Below are 26,547 nucleotides of genomic sequence, written 5' to 3'. Positions count from 1 at the left end.
AAGCTACAATAGGGGTCATATTACATTTGAGTTCTTTTATGCTAGAACTATTTGTGTAATTCGCAGATGTTATATAGTTTCAGTAAAGAGAGAAAAAAATAGTGATATTATCTCAGTTACATAGTAAATACCAGGCAATGACAATTCCATAAAAAACATTTTTTGCTACAGAGAGAAAAAGAAGTAAATGTACATATAATATACAGCAAGACATCTCATGAGAGCTGGGATAAAAGAAGGTTTAATTCATCTCTCTTTGTCTTAGATGATAGAAGATAGATGGATGAATAGATGAGAGAGAGGAAGAGAGAAGGATCTCTTGGTACTTATAAATCTACAATCAGACGTTGAAGATATGAGATCACTGTCCTCATGGCCTATACGTTTTCTGTCTCTCCCTTTGTGGTAGAGAACTGGAACCAGTGTCCACTTCCTTCTGAAGTCATTTTTATGTATTTCATCCATGATACTAAGCTTTCAAAAAGGGAAATAGCTTTCTCCTTACAAAGAAAACATTAACAATTTTCCCCATAAAATACAATGAAATAATACAGATCTATGTTCTACAAATCCTCAGGCTTACAACATTTCTAAAATGTAGGAAAGTGGAATACTAAGAGATCAATTTTGAGTAGGAAAAAATAGCATTTGAGAAAAAAGGAAGTGCAGAAGATTATTACTGAAGCAGTATAATGGGTTGGTCCCCTTATCAAAAATACTGGTAATATTTTTAAAAGGCCAGATTTTATTATTTTTTTGTTTTTAATACAAAATACACTAGACAAAAGAGAGTGTGAGAAGCAAATTACTGAAACAGGGAATCGAGACTGTATCAGACATGACTATGAGGGCAAATAAAAATAACTTCATTGAATTTGAGCTCCTTAATAAGAGACAGTTGACCTTTACATTTTTAAAGTAATAAAATTTATTTCTGGAACATTTTTAGACTTACAGAAAAACTGAGACATTGTACAACATTCCCATGTATATCCTCACTGAGTTTCCTTTGTTATTAACATCTTAAAATGTCATGGTAGAGTTTTTACAATTAATGAACTTATATTGATGCATTTTTATTAATTAAGCCATAGCTTATCCAGATTCCTTAGTTTTTACTTGATGTCTTTTTCTGTTCCAGGACCCCATGTAGGCTTCCTAATTCTCATGTGTTACAGGGCTCTGTTAATCATGACGATTTCTCAGACTTTCCTTGTTTTTGGTGAACTTAAGAGTTTTGAGGAATACTGGTCAAGTATTTTAAGTAGGCTGCACCTTTGTTGAAATTTGTTTCATTGTTGTTTTCATGATTACCCTGGGGTTGGGTTTGGGGAGGAAGAGGTAAAGTAGCATTTTATTTTCATTTGATCAAGGACTCTAATATCAACATGACTTATGACTGTTGATGCTGACCTTAATCATCTGGCTGAGTGAGTTTTTATCAGGTGTCTTCACTGCAAACTTATTTTTTTGTAGTTTCAAGTTTTTATTTAAATTCCAGTTAGCTAACATATAGTGTAATATTAGTTGCAGGGGTAGAATTTAGGAATTCATCACTTACATATAACAGTGGCAAACTTTTCTTTGAGCACAGGACTTTCTGAGGGGTGCATGAAATAGACATCACTGATGTCTGTTGCCTGTGGCATCCAAAGCTGAAACAGATCACAATAGGCCACGGGAATATATTGGCTAAAGTCTATTATAACCCCAACAAGAGTTAAAGGGGAGACAAATTATGTGTGGTTAAAACACAGCAAAGGTGAAACAAGCTGAGACTCTAACCCAGGACTACACCATCCCTTAGTGCCTTGCTGATGTTCCCTAACCCCTGCCAATGGAATTCAAGGAAACATTCTTCTCAGGAAAGATTCCTGAGATCTGATAAACCTGAACCTCCTGTAGCAGGCCCAGGTCATGGTGGCTGGGTTGGAACTCAGCGTGGCACTCTGTCTTACGACTTGTGAAGAACACTGCCTCCTCGGGCAAAACTGGTAACAGCCATCCCAGGGCAGGCATTTTGCAGCATGCTAAATCAGCCCAAGGGGACGCATACTGGGTTTCTCCAGGGTAGTTAGACTTGGCCCAAAACCCTGTTTGCCAAAGTTGAATCTGATGATCAGGAAGCAATGAATATGCCCCAATGGAACATGCATAAAATTTGAAGACTCTCACATTGAAACTGTTTGCATGAGGGGGGAGATATTAGGCAATTTTTTTTTATGAAATAAAAAATGCATCTTTATGACTGCCAACTTAAACCATACATTCACTAAATTGTTTGGTTCCAGTGTACATGTATTTCAGTGACAGAATCTCAATCTCTATCCACTTAGAATAAAATTTTGTTTTCATTTAAAGTATAGTGTTTATGTGCAATTCCTATTTCCTTCAATCTTATACACTCCACTTATTTCCAAAGTTACTCAGATCAGCACCTTTATCTCCCATCTCCTTCACTGAAAGTGCTTCAGACATTTGTGACACAGTTATAGTCTCCTTTCGTAGCTGCAATTCCTTCCAAGAATCTCCAAACCTCCTAAAGAATTTTTTAAATTTGCACATATTGAAGTTCATCCCTTGTGCTTTAAATTCCTATGAAGTTTTGAAAAACACATAGTGTCATATTTGCACCACTATAGTATCATACAGAATAGTTTCGCTGCCATAACAATTACCCATGCTTCTCCTGTTCAATCATCCACCTTGAAACCTGGTCAAGTACTAATGTTTTACTATTCATATTTTTGCCTTTTTCAGAAGGTGATACTGAAATCATGCCGTAAATATACTTTTCAGGCTGGATTTTTTTTTTATTTAAGAAAGTGTTCCCAAGTTTCATTCATGTCATTGATTTAGCATATTTTAACAGTTTTCTATACATCACACTTGTTCTTTTAATTCTCTTTCTTCCCTCGCTTTTTTCATCTTCTATGTTGTTCAATGAACATCTTATATGATACCATTTCCTCTTCTTTTTTAATTTTTTTAATTAAAAATATTTTATGTTTATTTTAGAGAGAGAGATAAAAAGTGTGAGCAGAGGAAAGGCAGAGAGAGAGGGAGAAACAGAGAATCCAAAGCAGCTCCGGGCTCTGTGATGACAGCTCAGCAGACACAGGGCTCAAAGTCAAACTCACAGACCATGAGTTCATGATCTAAGCCAAAGTCAGATGCTTAATTGACTGAGCCACCCAGGGGCCCCTCCATTTTTCTCTTCTCAACATATCAGTTATGCTTTTTTTTTCTTTTTTTCTTTATTTTTGAGAGAGAGAGAGCATGTGAGCAGAGGAGGCCAGAGACAGGTAGAGAGAGAATACCTGCATTGTGGGGCTCCATCCTATGAACTGAGAAATCATGACCTGAGCAGAGTTGGATGCTTAACCAACTGAGCCACCCAGGCTTCTCCGTGATTCTTTGTCTCTAACAGTTTCACCAAATGCTCTAGAGTTTCTAAATCTACTTCCAAATAGTACTATACAATTTCATGGGTAGTGCAGGTATATTATAAGCAAGCATTCACAATTCCTCCCTCCTTTCCTTTATAAAATTGTTGACATTCATTTCACCATTATCCATATGCTAAATCATATAACTCCTTGTTAATACTATTTATTTGAATGTTTATGCATTAGGTCAATTGGATTAAAGGGTACAAACTTCCAGTTTAAAATTAAATTAAAAAGTCATGATGAAAAAGTATAGCATAGGGCATATAGTCAATAATATTTTAATAACATTGTTTGTTGACTGATGGTGACTATACATCTCATGGTGAGGACTGAATAATGTATAGAATTGTATACACATGAAACAAATAATGTTTCATGTAAATTATACTTCAATAAAAAAGAACAATCAAATACAGTAAAATACCATCATTTATTCCCATTTAAATTGCTTTTCTTTTGTAAAATATTGATTTAATTCTCTGACCTTTAGCATTTCCTCCTTCCTGAAGAATTTCCTTTACCATTTTTCACAGGACAAAGATAGTGAAGTTGAATTTTCACAGTGTTTGTTTGTCTAAGAAAGTCTTTACCTTTGCTTTGTTTTTTAAAAAATAATTTTGCTGGATATAGAATTGTAGGTTGCTGTTTTATTTTTTCACACTAAAAATTTCACTGAACTGTTTTCTTGAATGCCTGGTTTATAAGAGAATTTCTATTTAATTCTTATCCTTGGACCTCTATAAACGAGGTGTTTTGTTTTTCTGTTTCCTTTGAAGATTTTATGTTTTTCTTTGGTTTTCTGGAGTTTGAATATGATATGCCTAAATGTAGATTTTTGGTACTTACACCTCTGTGGTGCAAATGAGCTTCCTGTATCTATAGTTTGGTATCAGTCACTAATTTTGGAAAATTCTTAGCCATTGTTACTTCAAATATTTATCTTCTCCGTTCTCTTTTCTTTTTTTGAGAATGCCAGTACATACAAGTTACATTTTTTGCATTTTTCCCACAGTATTTAGTTTTTAAATTATTTGTCTCTGAATTTAAGTTTGGGTAGGTTTCTGTTGGAGTATGCTTATTGATTTTTTTTTCCTCAGCTCTGTTGAATTTATTGACAAGCTATTCAGGGCATACTTCATTTCTGTCACAGCAGTTTTGACTTTTATAATTTCATTTGATTCCTTCTTTGAGTCTCAATTTTTCTATTTATATTGCACGTTTTCTTCCAAAATGCTTACCTTTTACTTTAAAGTCATAAGCATAACAATCATAGTTTGTTTTTTTTTAACTCTGATTATTGCAAAATGTGTGCAGTATCTGAATCTGGTTCTGATGTTTGCTTCGTGTCTTCAATGTGTGCTATTTCCTGACTTTTGTCATGACTTTTGTTGAAAGCTGGATATGATATATCAAGTAATAGGAACTGGGGCAAATATGCTTTTAGTGTGATGTTTATATTAATGTGGCCAGGAGTTGGGCTGTGTTTAATGTTGGCTGTTATGGTAGGTGTCAAGGGCTTCAAATTTTTTCAGAGTCTTAATTTTTATCTTTTTTATTGTCTTTGTTTTTCCCTAAGAACTTCTTGCTAAATATCATCTGTGCTTTGCATTTTTTCCAGTTATAATTCTGGAGTAACTATATTGGAATTGGGGAAGTTAAGTATCCTATAATTTTTTTATTCATTCTTAGTCTTTTAGTGGATCTGTGTTTGTTGGTTGTGACCTTCACAGTGTTTCTTACCCTTTCTTTTCCTTTTTTGTTTTGTTTTGTTTTTCTCCCACTTAATATAAGATTGAAAGGCTAGTGAGTGCTTATTTTAGCTAATTGCATGTCTGCCTATTTGAGATAAGACTCTGGTAAAGTTTTTCACTGGAAGTTAGGTTTTTTTATGGAGTACATGCTAGGTATATTTCACAATGTTTGCTTTTCAAAGACAGGAGGTAACTTTTCTAAGTTCTTCAATATGAGGTACTTATAGATTCCTGGAACTAAACCTCCTCCCAAAATATGTGTTAGCCCGACTAAGACTGAATCCCACCAGGAGTTTCTTACTCTCAAAATAGTCCAAACTTGGCCTCCAACCATTCATCAAAATTATCACTTCAATTTTCTGATGAATCAAACAAAAAATATTGATTTCTCAGTTTGCTTAGCCCTTTTTTTTGTGCTGATAAGACTTCTAACCTGTTTAAATATCATAGCTGAATGCTACATTTTGATCTCATAAAAATAAAGACAGTACTTGACCCATAAAAATAGTACTGTTATGGGGAACACATAGATATTTGCTTCACCTTTGGAAAAGTTGAAGGCAGTAGTAGAAAATATAGTTTTGGCATCAATACCCAGCTTATTTTTAAGTACCTCATTCATAGTGAGGCAATAACCCAGTGATCCTACATAATTGATAATTAAAAATAATTCTTATTTTTAGAATAAATTTGTTAGATTAATGTCATATTATTTCCATCTTAACCTTAAGTTTTCTATTTTCTATTTTATTTGTTTAAAATAAATTTAAATAATCTTGTATAATTTCCTTTCATGTTTTCTTTTATTGCAAGAAAATATTATGTAACTACAGTGATGCTTGAAAAAGATTAATTTTCTACATTATTATGTCATTATACTTATCAAGATTGTGATATTAATTATATAAACTTATGGCAAATGCTTGTTTTCAAAGATACATAAATATGTGTACTGGTAAGAATTGTTAAGACAATATAGAAATATAACAATATGAATATAAGCTCTTCAAACAAGAATGAAAATTATGTTACTTTGAATTATAGTTTGCAAGTTATTTACTTTAGGCATGTTTTACATGTGATACATATCAATAGTCTTGTCTTTCCACAATCGTAAGCTTCTCATGGAAACATATGGAATAATTTTCCTAACAATAAAATGTATTTATTTAAAAATATGTTTAAAACATTAAGATACTAAAAGATTATAAATCAAAACCCAAGATGAATACTGTTTTCTTAAGTGTGGGATAAATTAATAATGAATTTATAAACATGGCATACCAGTTAATTCATAACTCTTTTTAAACCATAGAAAATACATGGGGTGGGGGAGTATATATCAAGTTTAATCTTGGTAATTAATGTTTCCTTTTTTAGCTTTCACTTGATTTTCATTGGGATCGTAAAGCATTTTCACACTTATTTAAAAGCCCAATAGACTGAAAATAGTTGAGAATCACAATTTAGGGGAGGAAAGTGATACACTACATTTTGATAAACTAAGAATGACAGTAACATAAAGGGAAGATTAATAGATTAAGCTATATAAAGATTATATGTATATAAAGAAGAAATAAACACATTTATACACAAAAAAAGGAGAAAATCTTCCAGTTATGAAATATAGTGTTAATTTAACTAACACGATTGAGCACTTATAGAACAAGGCTTATATAAGCAATGAGAGAAATAAAAATTGAAAAAATGATAGAATGTGTTTCTCCTCTTACATTGGAACGCTTAGCAAAATTTTCAATACCAAGCCTGATTGAGCATGTGGAGAAATAGGTATTTTCATGCACAGATGGATATAAGTCATTACAAATTTCTGGAGGGCAGTGTTGCTATAAATTAGAATATTCCAAACATGTATATTGGTTGACCTACATGCCAAACTTCTAGCAATGATCCTACAAAGTTAATCAAATAATTGCACAAGGGCATGCCAAGATTGTACCACTACAACATCTATTATAGTAACAAAACAAAATAAAGCAAAACCCTAAATATTCCAGGCATCCATCCATAAGGACATTCTAAAATAAAATCAAATGACATATATCAATAGTACACATTGCTAAAAATTCATTAAAACTGGAACTATGCATTTTAAAAACAAATTTTAATGTTTCTTTTATTTGTGAGAAAGGCGAGAAAGAGTGAAAGAGAGCTAGTGGGGAGGGGCAGAGAGAGAGGGAAACACAGGATGTGAAGCAGGCTTCAGACTCCAAGCTCTCAGCACAGAGCCTGACATGGGGCTCAAACTCATGAGACGAGATCATGACCTGAGCTGAAGTCGGACATTTAACTGACTGACTCACCCGGATGCCCCTGGAATTATGCAGTTTTAAATCAGTGTATTAACTAAAATATTTATTTTGAAGTTTGGGAGAGTAACTTAAAATGTTTAAATATTGAAAACATGTGTAGTGATCTTCTCTTGTGTATATGTGCATTGTAATTTACTCTAATTGTTTCAGCTGCAAACAATGGAGAATTCAACTAAAAGTAAATTATGCCACAAGGTAATATATTTGAACATATACAATCTAGTCCAAAAGTTGCTGTCTTACTTTGATCCAGTAGTTTAACAATATTTTCATAAGCGCAGAGTTTTCCAGTGATTTTATTTTCTCCTTTACTTTTTCAATTTCATTCTAGAACTTTTTATAAATTTTTGTTGTAGGATGGTGATCAATTGTGATATCAGTGCTACATTCATCTTCCTCGTGTCTATCAATAGTGGTTTACAATGATTCACTATCTTAAACAAATTGAGAAACTTTCCTAGAATTTAAGCTGAATTAATATATATATAATATATATATACACATACACACTATAGTATACCATATATTATGTATATATTATATATAGTACATATATATTAAAATAGTATATGTCCCCCTTGTACTATTCCTAGGAAATAGAGATGAGGTCACTTTTCTATCATTCTTAACTAAAATTCGAGATGAGTGTGGTATCAATGTCTTCTGGAACATGACAAAAGGGAGAAAGGGTAGATTCGTCCCTCTAAAAGGGCACTGCGCAACTAGAAACCAGTGTTAGGTTAGTGATAAAGATTGCATATCACATGTTCAATGTGACTATTTTATGCTTATATATATATTGCAAAATGATTATCAGAATAATACTAGTTAACACACTCATGACCATTTGTGTGTGTGTGTGATAAGCTTATTTAATATCCACTCTCTTAACAACTCTCAAGTATATACTACACTATTGCTAATTATAGTCATCATGTTGTACATTAAATCTCCAGAACTTGTTTACCTTATAACCAGAAGTTTGTGCCTCTTAACCAACATCTCCCCATTTCTTTCACCTCCCAGACCTTGGCAAACCATCAATCTACTCTGTTTCTGTGAGATTAACTTCTTTAGATTTCATATACAAGTGAGATCATACAATATTTTTTTTTCTATTTCACTTACCATAATGTCCTCAAAATTCATCTAAGTTGTCACAATGTTTTTTTTTTACAGCTGAATAGTATTCCACTGTATATACATGCCACATTTTCTTTAACCATTTATTCAACAGACATTCATGTTGTTTCCTCATCCTGGTTATGCTGAAGTGAACATGAAGATGCATGTATCTCTTGATTTTATTTAAAAAAAAATTTTTTTTAATGTTTTATTTATTTTTGATACAGAGAGAGACAGAGCATGAGAGAGGGAGGGTCAGAGAGAGAGAGGGAGACACAGAACCAGAAGTAGGCTCCAGGCTCTGAGCTAGCTGTCAGCACAGAGCCTGACGCGGGGCTTGAACCCATGAATGTGAGATCTGACCTGAGCTGAAGTCGGAGGCTTAACCGACTGAGCCACCCAGGCGCCCCTTGATTTTATTTTAAATTATTAATTTTATTGGAAAAATAATTAGCAGAAATGGAACCAAACTTTGTTATTTTTGGTAACCTATTCTGAACTTCTTCGCAATTTGGGGAAGTTAACCACTTCATAAAGCTTAGAGCTCGATAGAGTTTGCCTTCAAATACAGAAGCAATGAAAAATAGATACTTATTTTTTAGGCCTCTCTTGCTTAGCAAGTCAAACCCAGATTTCCAGGCTTTGAATTGAAATACTTTAATAAAAAACAACATAGAGAATGGTGAATCAACTCTGGGCCATCAGCAAAGGCTATGTCTCATTTCCAGAACTAGCATTTGTGGTAGACTCTGCAGAGTCTCCGTTGTCCAGTGCTGGTTCTGTCTGCTGCGGCATCAAAGACACAGGTATTTGGTAGCAGTGGAAATGATGTCCTCATCCAAAGGTTTTGAAACCTAATTTCTCCTTTAGCTGTGATCTTAAGACCTCCTTTGTTTCTTTCTGTTTTCCAAGCCTGGTTCTCCAGTTTTTTCCGCATCACTGTGAGTATATAAACTGCTCTTGCACTTAAATCTGTTTGAACCAGTGTCTGTGTGCAATCAAGAACACTGACAGATAGAGACACATTCAGTAAAGGTGGAGAAGAGAATTTCTTCAAAGGAATATGTTTAGGCTTTACAGATAAGATATTTGAAAGCATGTGAGTTGACTCCAACATAGTGTTGCTTAGAATTGCAAAGATGTCCTTTACGATACCCTTAACACTTAGTGAAGAACAGTATCAAATATTAGCTCTAATTTCAGAAATGTTCACATACATTTTGCTTACTTATAGATAACATAGCTATGGCATTTATAGGGAGATTGTGAATTTTCTGAAGAATGATACCATTGGATAAGGCAGCTCATAGGACAATCATCTGATGCGTAAAAAAGGACTGCAGAAATTCCCAAACCATTATCGCAGTGTGACTTTATACCTAACAGATGTAACCTTATGATATTGGGTGTGACATAATTCAACAATTATGCCTTCAGTCACAACTATCTAGGAAGCTTGGTGATTCTCCACAGGGTGTGTTAAGGTGCCTGCATTTCTCAGCATTGAGAGATTTGTGTCTGTTTTGAAACTCCAAAAGAAGCCTCCACTAAATGCAGGCTTAAAATTTTCTGTCTGTACCTACAGTATCTGAAAATATTATTATTTTTATGAAAAATATATAGATAGACACAAAAGAAAACCACCCTTGATAAATACAGAGTGCAGAGATTTGAGAGAAAGATAGCAACCAACAGCATAACAAAAGTATGTCACATTTCTTTAATGTATCAGAGAGCAAATTCTACCATTATAAGTCTGAAGATTTCCTTTTAATAGGTTTGCTTTGAGCTAGTGCTCTGGGGAGGATGGAATTTATTGAGAGGAGCTTAAAAAGAAGCAAGAATTAGACACTAGCAGAAATGTGACACAGTAAGTTAGCACTTACTATACGCTAAACACTCAAGTGTGTTAAGGGTGGTTATTTTTGGTATGTTTATTTGTTTTTGAGAGAGAGAGAGAGAGAGAGAGAGATAGTGCATAAGAGGTGAAGAGACAGAGGGAGATCCAGAATCTGAAACAGGCTCTGGGCTGCACAGAGCTGGCGCAGGGTTCAAATTTGTGAACCATGAGATCAAGACCTTAGACAAGTTAGACACTTAACTGACTGAGCCACCTAGGCCCTCATCTTAAGTGTTTTAGATATATTTACTTATTTAATCCTCACAAAATCCTGTGAGGTATACAGTTATTATCTTTAATCTCCAGATATAGAAACTGAGGCATAAAGATATTAAGTATCTAGTCCAAGGACATTCAGCTAGTAAAGAAGAGCCAGGAGGTAAGTCAGTGCTCTCATTCTAGAGTGTACACTTGACCAGTATGTGTAGGACCATAGAAGAACATGAAACATTTGCAGAAAATTAAGGTACAGGGTGAGCACAGATATAGAAAAGCCATTTTATTTATAGAGGGATGTTAGAAAGAGTGATAAATATTGTATGTAGGAAACAAAATAAGTGTGTTATCCTGGAAAACAAGTGAAGAAGGGAATTAAGGAAGAGGGAACGAACAACTGCACCAAATGTTACTTGGTAAGTCACCATAAATGTGGTGGCCAAAATTCCATGAGAAATAGTATCAGCAGCCTTTAAAATGAGGTACAAATACATCACAGAATGTGTCATTTAGTATATAATGCAGCTAGCTGGTAAAAAAAACAGTTGGCTCTGGGGTTTCCTATAGAACGTAGTTTCACACAGTATAGGAAAAACATCATTGTTACAATATACAAACAATAAGTATAAGGCAGATTATAAAATACACACACACAGTAATTCAAGAACTGCTACTTGGTAGAATTATATTCATAAGAATCTGACATAAATGAAGTCATGTTATGGAAATGATTGTTAGTTTATTCACTAAGTATTGTTGGAGAGACTACTATGTTCCAAGCACTTGGGATTTCTCAGTGAACTAATAATATAAAAAGCCCTGCATTTGTAGATGTGTAGTTTAAAAGTCTAATAAGGGGCAATAGAAAACCAACAGCATATATAGTACGCCACAAGATGATTTTTATGGGGGAAAAAGCAGGTAATGGTAAGAGAAATTGGGTATTCCAGGGTTGAGATAATCGCTGGAGTTTTTTAAAGCACTGTTTGAGCAAATGTTAAAGATGATAGATTTAGCCATAAAAATGTCTAACAAAATTTTGTGGCATTTACAGCAACACAAGACCCTAGGGCATGGGAGACTTATGTGTTCAAGGAACAGCTGGACGTTTAGTGCAGCAAAGTAATTTGGGGAAGAATGCTGGAAATAAGCTCTGGAAAATGATGGAAGACTGGGTCATGTAGGGTCTTGTAGGCATTTATGGACTTAACCTTTTACTCTTAAATGTATGAGTGCCATGCAGGATTTTGATTAGTTGAGGCCTCTGATTGGATTAAGATTTTTAAAGAATCATTCTGGCAGTTGTGTTGACTAAAGAATCAGAGGTAGGGAGAGGGAAAGATAGAAACAGACATTGCAAATTGGGACTGATTGTACTAGTTTAGAAAAGAGATGATCATGGCTGTGACCAAGGTGATTGTAGTAGAAATATACCTAGTAAAGGGACATTAGAAAGAGTTATAAATATTATAGGTAAGAAACAAAATAAGTGTGTTATCCTGGAAAACAAGTGAAGAAGGGAATTAAAGAAGAGGGAATGAACAACTGCACCAAATGCTGCTTGTAGCTCAAACAAAATGAGATCCAGAAGCTGATCACTGGATTCAGCAATGTGGGGAACATTGATTTTTGTAATAAAAACAATTTGGTTGGAGTACCAGGAGTGAAAGCTGGAGGAGAATGGATTAAAGACAGTATGGACAAAGAGGAATTGAAGATGGCATACGTAGACAAGTCTTTTGAGGAGCAAAATCAAATGGTAGCTTATAAAGATATGTGTGATCAATGAGGCACCTAGGTAGCTCAGTTGGTTGAGCATCCAAGTCTTGATTTTGGCTCAGGTCATGATCCCAGGGTCGTGGAATTGAGCCCTGTGTTAGGCTCCATGTGGAGCGTGGATCCTGCTGAAGATTCTCTCTCTCTCTCCCTCTCTCTCTTTCTCTCTCTCTCTCTCTCTCTCTCCCTCTGTCCCTCTTCCCCCTCCCCCTCTCGAAAATTAAAAATTAAAAAAACTAAAAAAAATATTTTAAAGATATGTGTGATCAAAAGAAAGGTTTTTTTCCTTTTTATTTTTTATGGAAGAAATGATTGCGCCAGTAAAAAGGACATTTTGTTATAGCAGAAAGAAGGAGGAAAAATTGCTGGAGGCAGTATTCTTCAGTGAGGTAGGGTGGATTTAGTGCCATAGAGAGATTGCAATGATATATGATCATGTAGACTTTATCCTTGGTAATAGAAAGAAAGAATATGCAGTTCTGACACTGAATGGTAGGAAGATGTGGCATTGGGAGATGGTGGAAGTTCCCATTTAATTGCTTCAAATTCACAATTAAATAAGAAGGAATGCCCTTAAACTGAAAATATATGTATGCTTCAGAATGTGGGTGTGGTAGTATTTGCCCACTTGTATACTTATGTTTGGGGGCAGCAAAGGGGAAACATACCATTTTGATGGTACATTTTATTAATTTCTGTGAACACGGAGTCTGATCAAATAAAAAATTCCTGAATGCTAAAACACGATAGATTACTTTCTGAGCAATATTAGAACATACGGAAGCCTGGTCCATGAAATGTCAATCAGAGAAAGAAACAGTTGTTTGGTAACTTGAAAGATTACCTCTAAATCCTCAACCTTCACTATGTTTTCCAAACCAGTCCAAGGGAGATTATTGCTACTGTGTTTATAAAAAATCAGTTTAGCTATATTTCAAACTCAATCCAAAATGTTTCCTTTTGGTTCATTTATATGTCAATAATTTCTATAGTTTTTATCACAGGTTTTTATGCTATCTATACAAGCGTGACATATTTCCATTTGCACTTGGATTTTAGATAGTATACATGTAGGTAAGCTAAAAAACTGAGAAATCAATAGCTTCTGAACATTTTATGATAGAGAGTATTATTATTTATGGCAAGCAACCATTGAAAAGTTGAAAATAATGAACTGTCTCTATAGTTCAGATTTGCCAGCATAAAATCAAATATTCCTGGAATTGATAGAGCTATTAGAAATTATTGACAAAAACTGAAGAAGAAAGCATTTGACCTACCATGATGGAGTTTGTGTATTTCAATTTAAAATATTTAAGTAATAGACATCCATAATCTTTATTCAATATGTATTTTCACGTATTTGGAGCATACATTTTTAGAAAAGTTATTTGACTTCAGTTCACTATAATCTAAAACTAAATTTATTTAAGAAAACAAATGTTTCAATACCTTATATACTTGAAATATCCAACCATATCGAATCTTCACATTTCTTGATTTTGTGTTAAATAATAATGTGTGCATGTGTGTGTATGTGCATGCATGTGTATGTGCATATATAGGTGTATCAATTACTTTCAACTAGCAATATGGCACAAGTAAATGAGCCTCATTAATGTTAAATGCAGATGGACATTTGACAGGGGCAATTTGAGCTAAAGACAATAAGTAATAGATTTGAGAAAATTGTTCTCTTCATCCATTCATTCAATCAGTCAAGAATTATTCATGGGGTACTTAGAGAATACCATGTCCAGCGATGGGTAGCAAGGATGTTAAAAGGAATAACCACAATAAACCTCTTACCTCAAAGAAAATTCATTCTAACAGACAGGTACTATACCAGCAGCCCTAGGCTAAACCAATTTTCCAAATATTTTCCTTAGCTTCAGAGTTTCAGATTACTAAATGTGAATGTTTTGCACAGGTCATGCACTCACCAATATTTTACTGGCACCACACTGTTTATGCTTGTATACTTAGGCTGACCCAGACATTTATGCAGCCTGCCTAATTCTTGTGTATATAATTGTACCCTCATACCTTACAAACAATGGTATTGTATATGAATACGTGATTGTAGTCATAAATTTGAGTGTCATGTTACAGTTGGCAGGTCCTATTTGTTTGTAAGTATTGGGGCTTCTGCACACACTAAATAACAATATCTACCCTTTAAATTCTAAGTAAATTTTAAAAAGGACACATGCATACACGAATAAGACATCAAAGTAAAACTAGATTAGAAAAGATGGCTTTATGAGTTTTCTTTTTCTGAATTAAAATTTACCATTGAGGACAAACGAAGCACACAGAGGCACCTATAGATCTCTCCTAAGGTCTTCTTGTTAGATCCTCAGAGCCACAGGGATAATCATTCTCATTAAACTCATCATTGAATAAATAAATTCACATCCTTTGGCCATGAAAGGGAATAAGGTATAGGGGGAGGGTGAAAGTTCTCTCCAGTACTGGATATAGAACCTCCTTAGACCTGGGCAAGTGAGCCCTGACTCAGGTCCTAGGCCTTCAGTGGCCTGCTGCTTTGGAGTGCCTTTCTGGAGAGGTCTACATCCCTCAGGTTAATAGGACCAACCAGGCCACATTGGCTATGGGCCTGCCAATGTAGGGACAGCTTTACTCCAGAAGGAGTCCATGTGCCCCTACTACAGACCAAAGAAGGGATAGGAGGAGAGTTAACTTGTAGATGACTGTGTTTTTCTTATATACTTCTCACAGCAATCTTATGAGGTAGCTAATTTTAACCAAATATTGCAAATGGATTAAGAGAAATTACACTTGGATTGAACCATTAAGAGCTGTGCAAGTCATATCCTTGTGAACGAGCTGCACTCAATGTTTTGATGTAGTCTTTCTATCATAACTCAAATTCACAAAATAAAAACTATGTGTTTGGGTTTGGGGCAAAACAGAGAGCACATCTTTACTGAAGGAATATTCACAATAGATGTGGCATTCTGTGATACTGCATGTAGCTCAGGAGCAGTTTTTATTGTTGTTGCCTTAGTTTGTATAGCTGCAAAAATTGTCATAATCACAGTTATTCCATAAAATTAAGGAGTTTAAAACTGTTAGGAAATCGTATTGATTAAAATATTTAAATACATTTAGTTCAATTTGGTGCTGTTTAGTTTTTGTTTAAATAAAATTGAAAATAAGGAGTTGCTTAATATTCAGTTAACTGATTGATAAATTTGGGCAACACTATTTGTCCTTTTGGTAGTTTTCAAATCCTGCCTCCTAAGCACCACAGCTAAATCTTTAAAGCAGAATAAATGCTTTCAGGTTTCCCCAAATGGATTCAAAGATCCCTGCAAGAATGTCTAGCATAGACTTCCCCCAACCACATCAAGAGATCTTTCTTTCCCTTTTTCTCTATCTATATGTACCTCATACTGTTGACCGTGAAACATAGGTTTACTATGCCAATATCACTGACAGCAAACAAATTTCGACATCTTTTATAAAGAGCAGTGTCTCTTCCATGGTCTAGAGTAGACTATGATGTGGTGTCGGTCTCACCTTTTTTAAACCCATGTGCCTTTTTGATAAGCCTTAAAACTGAATTGCATACCATGCATGAATACTGTGGCATTTTACAACACGTTATGCACTGTGACTAAAAGCCAACCAAAGCACTTTAGGGAAGAAAAATACCTTTTTATCACTGCAAAATGTTTTGTTTTGTTTATATGTTCTTGGTACAGGGGAAACCCCCACATACCACCCCATATCAAAATTGATTGTCTAATAGGTACAACTTCAGCCTCTACAGTTGAGAATAATTGATATATAACCACAAGAAACTTACCATTTATTTTACTATAAAAAGACAAAAGATATTTGAAACCATACAAGACTATTATACAGTCATGAACTAGGCTGTATTCCATCTCCCGACTTCTTTTCCGACAGTGGTTTGCGTCCATCTCCCCGACATTTACTGTACCACAGCCACCCTTAGGTACTTTCTCTTGTTAACTGACCAAGCTGATTCCTGCCTTGATGTTAGTGCTGTTTCTTCTATCTAGAAATATGATGCCTCCAATTTTTGTAGAATAGACTCCTTTCTGTCATTCTTATTTTAGGTGACATATAAACTCCTCAGAAAGGGCTTTACTGATCATGTGATGTTTCCCTTAGTATTTTATTTTCTTAGCACTTATTACAACCTTAGATTTTTCTCTTTGTTTATTGTCTCTTTCAAGTCTCATCCCACTTTCGGGTATAAGTACTTTGAGAATGCAAGTCTCAACAGTATTACTCAATGTTGCAAGCCTTCTCTTTAGAACAGTCTGTCACTCAGTGGATACTCCTAGCATATCTGGTGAGAAAATGGTGAGGGAAACAATAAAGAAAAATCATATAACCTATTATCATTAAACATTTTTACATAAACCCATGTGAATACGACGATGCCTACTATATTCTTAATGTGTCCTATTTTATCACATTTGTTTTCAACAAATCTGATGCAATTAAGATATGCAAATGTATAATCTACAGTGAATAATTTGAAGAATGGGGATGTTTAAGGGAGTGCCTTTAAAAATAAACATTCCAGGGCACCGTGGTGGCTCAGTTGGTTAAGCATCCAACTCTTGATTTCTGCTCAGGTCATGATTTCACAGTCCTGACAATGAGCCCTGTTCAAGGCTCTGAGCTGACAGCACAGAGCTTCCTTGGGATTCTCTCTCCCTTTCTCTCTCTGCCCCTCCTCCTGTGTGTGCACTCTCTTTCTCTCCTAAACACTTAAAAGTTAAAACACACACACACACACACACACACACACACACACACACACACATATATACACCCACCTTTCATTTGTCCTTCCTTACTTTTTTGATCTGCAGTCTACCTTCAATTTTCCTTTTGGATAAGTTAGTCATTTTGGAATTACTCTTTCCCCAAAAAATCATTAATGCTAAAATATTTTTGAAAGGTCAATATTCTAGAACACTTTCTACTGGCAAGTTTCTATCTTTACTACTAATATACCTTAAAAATAACTCTATATTAATTTATAGGTATCTTCTGTAATCTATTTTATAATTGTACAGTACTTTATTGTGTTGAGGTACCCTATTTTGACTAATCTCTCAAGCACAAAAGTTTACCTTTTTTTTTCAAATTTTTAAATAAATATTTTATTTTACAATAATAGATCTAGATTTATAAAACGATTGCAAAGATAGTATAAAGAGTTCCTATATACCAGGCACTCAAGGTTTGCTTCTTATTAACATCTCATATTAGTATGATGTATTTGTTACAATTAATGAACTAAGGTTGATACACATATATTAACCAATGTCTTTTTTCTGTTCCAGGATACCATATTACATTTAGTAATTATGCTTCCTTAGAGCCTTATTGGCTGTAATGGTTTTACAAACTTTCCTTATTTTTGATCCAAGACAATTTTGGGAACTAGTCATGTATTTTGTAGTCTATCCGTCAACTGGGACTTTTATGTTGTCCTTATATTTAGACTGGTGTTGTGTGTTTTGGGAGGAAGACCACAGAGATCAAGTACAATTTTTATCATATCATATCGAGGGTACTATTAATATAGGATATCATTGTTGATGAAAACCTTGATCACCTGACTGAGCCAGTACTTGTCACTCTTCATTCCTCCTCCATTTCAATACTGTATTCTTGGGAAGCGAGTTGTTATGCATACCCACATATGAGTGGGAATTATGCTCTTTCTCTTTGAGAGTAGAGTATCAGTATAAAGTATTTGAAATTCTTCTCCTATAGTGATTGGCCTATTCTTTTTAATTTATTTAATTATTAGATCATTAATTTATATTAGTATGGACTAATGAATATTTATTTTTCCCTTTGATTTTATGATACAATACTGTTTTATTTTATTTCTTAAATTGTCTATTTTGGCCCCTGGGAGCTCTTTCAGTTGGCTCCTGTGTCCCTCTGACAAATACCTGGGACCATTCATGTGATTTTTTTTTCTTAGCATTTCCTTACTTTCTGGCACTATAAAATGTTTCAGGATCATCTTGTAGATTTTTTGCCCAAGTCCTAGAATTAGACATTTTCTCAAACAGTGAGGTTCCTTTCACTGACATATGGTATTAGAAACCAATATCTGAGCTAGGTGTCTTCATTGCTACTGGGGTATGATTGCTTCTAAGACATTTTAGCTGATGGAGCAAAGAAATATGTATATGTGTATACCACCCATGTGTATACACAAATTTATAAAATTTTCTGAGTGTAAATATATCTGTATTAAGCTAACCATAACTTCATACCAATGTCTCCAACTCTAATCCATTACTAAATGGATGTCTAACCTATTCCCAATGTTCAAATTTAAGTCAGAAATCTGACTCCCACAAGCTCTCCAGCAATTGATATTGTTGGAGTTCTTGGATTTTAGAAATTCTTACAAGTGTTAGTGGTGTCTTCTTTATGTTTAGATTTATCTTCTCACATGCATTTTGCTATCTGTATATACTATTTGGTGTATTGTCTGGTTTTTTGCCCATTTTTAATTAGGCTGTCTGTTTTCTTAACTGTTGAGTTAAAAAGATATTTTATATAGTTTAGAACCAAGTCCTTTATCAGATATAAGCACTTTACAAATATTTTCTCCCAGTCTGTGGCCTACATTTTCATTCTATTTCCAGTGATTTTTGCAGAGGAGAATCTTTTGTTTTTATATTTATTAAATTAATAACTTCAGTTATTTTATGTATCATGCTTTTATTCTTACATATAGTAACTCATGACCAAACCCAAGGTCTCATAAATTTTCTCCTCTTTTATTCTACAAGATTTATAGTTTGCATGACATTTAGGTCTATTTCTTTTATTTTTATGTATGTGAAGGTTGTAAAGTTCTGTGTCTAGTTTCCTTTATTTTCATATGGATGTCCAATTTTACTATTTGTTGAAAAGAATATACTTTCCCCACTGATGTGCCTTTTCTTCTTTTTCAAATACTAGTTTATTATATGTGTGTGAGTATGTTTCTGGGTTCTCTATTTCGTCCAATTGATCTATGTGTTTATTTCTTCATCAATAAAACACACACTGTATTGATTATTGTAGTCATATGTTATGTCTTGAAATCAGGTAGTGTAAGTCTTTAACTTTGTTCTTCTTCACTCTTATTTTGGCTATTCAAAGTTTTTCCCTCTCCAAATCAACCTTAGAATTGATTTGTTGATGACCGCAAAATACCTTGCTGAAATTTTGATTAAAAATGCATTGAATCTATGATCAAGATGGGAAGAAATTGACATCTTAATAATTATTGAGTCTTCCAATTCATGAACATAGAATGTCTCTCCATTTACTTCAAACTTCTATGGTTTCTTTCATAAGTACTCTGTAGTTTTTCATATATAGATTCTGTACATATTTGATTAGATTCATGCTTACTTCTCAGGCCACAATAAATGGTATTTTCATTTAATTTTCAATTGTAATCATTTATTGATGGTATGTAGGAAAATAATTCACTTTTATATGTTAGCTTTTTATCTTAAAACCCTGCTATACCTACTTGTTAGTTTCAGGAATATTCTTCTGAGCTTTGGTGAGGAGGGAGATTGTTTAAGAATATCCAATGGGGAGCACCTGGGTGGCTCAGTTAAGTGTCTGATTTGTGCTCAGTTCATGATCTCACTGTCTGTGGGTTTGAGCCCTGCATCCGGCCCTGTGCTGACAGCTCAGACCCTGGAGCCTGCTTCAAATTCTTTCCCTGACCTCTCCCCACTCATGCTCTTTCCCTCTCAAAAATAAATAATAAAACATTTTTAAAAATTAATTCTTGGGGCGCCTGGGTGGCTCCGTCGGTTAAGCCTCCGGCTTCGGCTCAGGTCAGATCTCACGTTCGTGGGTTCAAGCCCCGCATCAGGCTCTGTGCTGACAGCTAGCTCAGAGCCTGGAGCCTGCTTCCGATTCTGTGTCTCCTCTCTCTGCCCCTCCCCCTCTCATGCTCTGTCTCTCTCTGTATCAAAGATAAATAAAACATTTAAAAAAATTAATTCTTTAAGGAAGTTTTATTTCTTCTTTTCTATTTTCTGTGTGTGTGTGTGTGTGCGTGCATACACACACACACACAGACATATACATATTATTTCTTTTCCCTGTCTTTTTGTAATTGCTGGGAGTTTACATACAAAGTTAAATAGAACTGTATTGTAGACAATACATTTATAGAAGAGGATTAATTGGTTAAAAGATAAATGTATATACATACCATTATTACATATTGCCAGTTCATGAATAGATAATTTACAAAGATATATATATATATGGCCTGTAAACATAAACGGCTAGACCTAGCTTGTGATGCAAGTAGTTCAAATTAAAACTAATCTGACGTACCTTTCCTATCTATCAGATTGGGGGAAAAACAACAAATACACAAACAAAAACAAAAACATGTGATTTAAATCCAAATGGCAAAGCTTTCAGGAAACAAACATTCTCATTAAAACAAACAAAAAAAACCACAAAAAAATTTTAGTAGAGTTGACACACAATGTTTCATTAGTTTCAGGTGTAAAACCTAGTGATTCAACAACTTTATATGTTATGCTATGTTCACCAAATGTTTCCAGACATTTCAGATAAGACCTGTTTTGGTCCAACCTCTACAGAGGAGTATTTGACAAATACACCTAAATATTTTAGGCTTAAATTCTCTCAATTTTCTTTCTATTCCATTCCAGGATAATCTTCCCAAATGTATCTCTGATAACTTTATATCTAGTTATTTTAGCTTCCACTAAACCGCTAAGAGAAAAATGTCATGGAATAAAGAAATACTCATAACATGAGAACCGTGAACTTTCACTGAAAATTTATTTTAATATATTGATAACTTTTGAATTTATGGGATATGCCTAACCTAATCTTTAGATTCACTTAGATTTAGGTCTATTGTAATGAAAAAAATGTTGCTGTTTGTGAAAAATTTATCTGTCCTGAAACAGACAAAACCTTGATGGAGCTGCAGTGGAAATTTTTATCTAAATAATAATATCTCAGAATCCCCAGTGGTGAATGAACTGACTCTGGGCAGTTTAAATTTATTTAATGGATGTAATTAGTAATATGTAGCCATTGAAAGTTAGGATGGATTTCTTTCAAAACAGGGGTAATTTGACTTCTATCATACTCAAATATAACATGAAGTGATGGTAAAAATCTAAGTTGTATAACTATGATTGAACACTTTCTAGCTGCATAATCTTAGAAAATATGTTAATCATCCTGAATTTCAGTTTCTTCACTGTAAAAGAGAGAATCACAATTCATTCCTTTAATTCATCAAATAGGTGTTTATTTACTTAACAAGTGAGGGTAAAAATACTGTATATTTTGGAAAATTAAACAATGTGAAGACACATAGCACATTTTCTGGAATATACTAGGCACTCAGTAAAGTTCATCTCCAATTTTCTTCCTTTTTAAAAATATTATTTAGGTTCCAGTTAGTTAACATACAGTGTAATATTAGTTTCAGATGTACAATATAGTGATTCAACACTTCCATGCAACACTCAGTACTCATCACAAGTGCCCTCCTAAATCTCTCCATCACCTATTTCACCCATCCCCCCACCCACCTCCCCTTTGGTAACCATTAATCTGTTCTCTCTCATTAAGAATCTGTTTCTTGGTTTGCCTCTCTCTCTTTTTTTTGGTCCCTTTCCTTATTTATTTAGTAAATTCCACATATGAGTGAAATCATATAGTGTTTGTCTTTCTCTGATGACTTATGTCACTTAGCAAAATACTCTCTAGTTCCATCCATGTCATTGCAAAATGGCAATGTTTCATTCTTTTTTATAGTTAAGTAATATTTCATTGTGTGTGTGTGCGTGTGTATATATATATATGTATATATATATATATATATATATGTATGTATGTATACCATTTCTGCATCAACCATTCCTCAGTCAATGGACACAAGGGCTATTTTCATAATTTGTACATGTCTCATTTAAAATTGATTCAGGTCATTTATCTTTGCTTCTCTGCCCCCTTGTGGCTTTAATAATATTTTTGCATAAAACTGTTACCCATGCCAAAGCTAAATATCTCTGATACTCTTAAAATATTGGTAATTGTGTATTTAAGAGTCATGGATAAATAAAAATATATATTTATGAATTTCCAGACTCATTACCTCTTAGTATGGATGTTTTAAATGAAGTACATGGGGCGCCTGGGTGGCTCAGTCGGTTAAGCCTCTGACTTTGGCTCAGGTCAGATCTCACGTTCGTGGGTTCAAGCCCCGCGTCCCGCTCTGTGCTGACTGCTAGCTCAGAGCCTGGAGCCTGCTTCCGGTTCTGTGTCTCCTTCTCTCTCTGCCCCTTCGCCTCTGATGCTCTATCTCTCTCTGTATCAAAAATAAATAAAACATTAAAAATTTTTTTTAATGAAGTACAATACTGCACCTCAAATTTTAACTTTCTCACTATTTTTCCAGTCCAATTTTTTAAATTTTTACACTGAATACAGAGCAAATTCTAATTTCAATTTTATGATTTTTATAGTCAGTGTGATTATATTATGTGTTGATTGTGCAAATGTGCCTTGGGGAATTAGCTTTTAAAACATAATGGATAATGGGTGAGTAGGTGGCTCAGTCTGTTAATCATCTGACTTTGGGTCAGGTCATGATCTCACAGTTTGTGGGTTCAAGCCCCATATCAAACTCTGTGCCATTGGCTCAGAACCTGGAGCCTGTTTTGGATTCTGTGTCTCTCTCCCTGCCCCTCTCCTGCTCATGCTCTGTCTCTGTCTAGAAAATAAACATTTAAAAATTTTAATAAATAAATAAATGGGTAAGTAAAAAAGTTACAGCAATATACATGAAAGACCCATTTAAATATATGCAACGAATTACTCTTTGTACCATTTAATTAACTTAGAACTTCATAAATACTAACATTCATATGAATGTATTAACCTTCAGGAATATGTACAGGTGCTTAATTTGTACTTAGCAAGATATAAATATCAAATTAGGTGTCGATTAATTGATTAAAATATCTTATTTTTTGAGTAGCTATTTTAAATTTGACATTCAATAAACACCTCTCAGAAGCAGATGAAGTTTGATCTGCATTCCTCCACCTATTTTCAGTCTTAAATTTTATTTGCCATTTATTGAACTCCTAATATGTGTCAGTTCCCATCTATTGCTCTCATTCTTCCCTAAGAAACATGTCTCTAATTTTAACTCCAACGAATAAGGATCAATTCTGCTGCTGTATGTTTATTTCCTCCTGAAGCTAGCTTGACTGAGATGGGAATCTTTCATGTAAATAAGGTTGACAATTTTTTTCAAATATCTTTGACCTTTAATTCTTAGATCCTAATTTATATCTACTTGATTCTAATTTATCTTACTCAATTTCATCACCTTTCTACTACTCAATGTTAAGTTAAATCATCCCACTGGGATATCTTTTATGATTATTTTGGTTTTAATCAATAATAATGGCTCATAACTTTTTTCATGGAAATGACTTGTCAGTGATCCATTCTTGCTTCCTGTAATGATAATTTATCCACTAATACTCCATGGCTAGATATATAAAACAAAAAGTTCAGGAAGTTTCTCAGTTTTGTTCAATATTTATAATTCTTTTCTTAATGAATCTTCTGTGTTTTAAATAAGATCTATAGTTTAAATGAAAGATAATAGTATCCAAGTTAAGTAAAGTACTAACATTTATCAAGTGTTTTGGATTTCTAAATGAGATTAAGCAAACATTATTGCTCAGATTAATTCAAAAACAATTTGGATTAGTTATTTAAACAATAATACACTTTTATTATATCAATGGAAATATAATAGTAATAACTCATTGCCTAGCCTTTCTCTTCTCAGAAATCCCACATTCTTGCATAGCTTATACACCACTTTAATTGCTTATTTATCTAGCTCTCTTGCTTACTGTCAAAAATGCAATCCACAACAGGCAAAGTTTAAGGTGTATACAGTGGTTGAAGTTTAAATTGGATTCCATGGAAATATCTCACATATTATTCAAGAAAAATCATTTCAATGATGCATTCTTATATTTTGGATGATTTTGATGCACATATATCAATAAAATACACAGGAGGCACCCATTTAAAACTCTGGTTTATACTATTGTTATAGGTAACATGACATTGTATCAATTAATCTTCCAACTGCCAAAGTTCCCAACTGCAAACCCATAATCACAAGAATGCATGTCTGAAACATAATTGTATTCTTCCACAAACACAAGCGTATGCTCATTCCTCTGAGACAAGTTAATTGTGATTTTGAGTGCTAAAGTTATTTTCTACTCTCCTACTTGGACTAAAGATCACTTAAAATTCTTCTTTCTAAATATTGATGGAGCTATTTTTATCATAATCCTATTATACAACAGGAGTGTCTATTGGGGCTAGAATTAAGATGTATTTATGGTACAAAGCATTTACAGAATACAAAAGTACACATTCAATCATATTTAGGGAAGTGAGAAAAGAATTACTTAAAGAAATCTTCATAACTGTATTTGGCAGTTTCTCCCCAGTTCTATAGTCAAATCTGAAAAATGTTACTTGGCCTAACTTCCCTTAGTTTGCTATATTTTCATTAAGCCAATCATGTTATCTACTTTATCTAGTCAGAAGATATTAAGACTTTCCATTCTCAGGTTGACACAAGAAATAGAATTTATTATAATGTGAGAGTAAATCCACAAAAATATGATTATATATCTAAACACATACAAATAAGTGTCTTGGCATTTTCCTGTTTTCAATATACTGTATTTTGCAAAATTACATAGATATATAAATACTGGACATTTATAGTCTCTTGTAAACTCCTTTAATAAACAATATTAAAGAATAAAGATATAGGAAAATAATTGCAGCAAGTATGCTAGAGAAAGATTATCCTTAATATATAGTCCCTGAAATTTTATAACTGATCATTTTCTTCCCATTAAAAAGTTGAACAAATGTAAAAAAAATTATTGGTGAGAGAATAAAAATTGTTGGCAAATAGCAAAATATGCTTATACCCACTAAGAAACAATCAAGAATAGAATTTTATGTGATGTTTATCAATCAAGTTGACAAAATTTTGTCTACTATTAATACTTACAGTTGATAGGTTTGTGTAGAGATAAAAATTTTTACAGATGGTGGTAAGTCTTCTGGCAGTATATATATACTTGTAAGAGAGATAGAGAGAGACAGAGTGTGAGTGGGGAGGAGCAGAGAGAGGGAGACAGAATCCAAAGCAGGCTCCAGGCTCTGAGCTGTCAGCATAGAGCCCAATGAGGGCTCAAACTTACAAACTGTGAGCTCATGTTGGACACTTAATAGACTGAGCCACCCAGTCCCCCCTGTATATTTGTGTTTTTTAATTTAGATAGCATTTTTCATAATAGTAAAAAAATGAGGAGCATTACACATATCTAACACTAGCAGTTCTGCTTAACTATGGTGCAATTATATGATACATATCACATTGCCATTTAAAAGCACATATTTAAAGACTTTAATGGTATAAAAATTGTAGATCATAGACCTACAAATGCACTGTTATCCTAATTTTTCTATTAGTTACATGTATTCAAATAAAATATCATGAAGGGAATTCACCAAAATTCTAACACTAGTTATCTTTTTGGTGGATCTGCATGTTTTTAATTACATATTTGTGAGTATTTTCAACAATGAGATAATATTATATAAAAATTTAAGGTGCGCCTGGATGGCTCAGTCCGTTAAGTGTCTGACTTAGGCTCAGGTCATGATCTCACGGTCCATGAGTTCGAGTCCCACATAGGGCTCTGTGCTGACCGCTCAGAGCCTGGAGCCTGTTCTGGATTCTGTGTCTACCTCTCTCTCTGCCCCTCACCTGCTCATGCTCGCTTGCTCTCTCTCTCTCTCTCTCTCTCTCTCTCTCTCTC

The 26,547-nt window shown here is 33.9% G+C and overlaps 1 pseudogene; it reads left to right on the top strand.

Annotated features, from left to right (window-relative positions):
• The first annotated feature begins 9,340 nt into the window (after positions 1 to 9,340).
• Positions 9,341 to 26,547, top strand: part of LOC115291224 — a 30,594-nt pseudogene continuing 13,387 nt past the window's right edge.

Source organism: Suricata suricatta, chromosome 5 (genome assembly GCF_006229205.1).
Source record: "Suricata suricatta isolate VVHF042 chromosome 5, meerkat_22Aug2017_6uvM2_HiC, whole genome shotgun sequence".
NCBI classification, from domain to species: Eukaryota; Metazoa; Chordata; class Mammalia; order Carnivora; family Herpestidae; genus Suricata; species Suricata suricatta.
The sequence above is the reverse complement of the archived record's forward strand: the minus strand, read 5'-3'. Positions and strand labels throughout refer to the sequence as shown.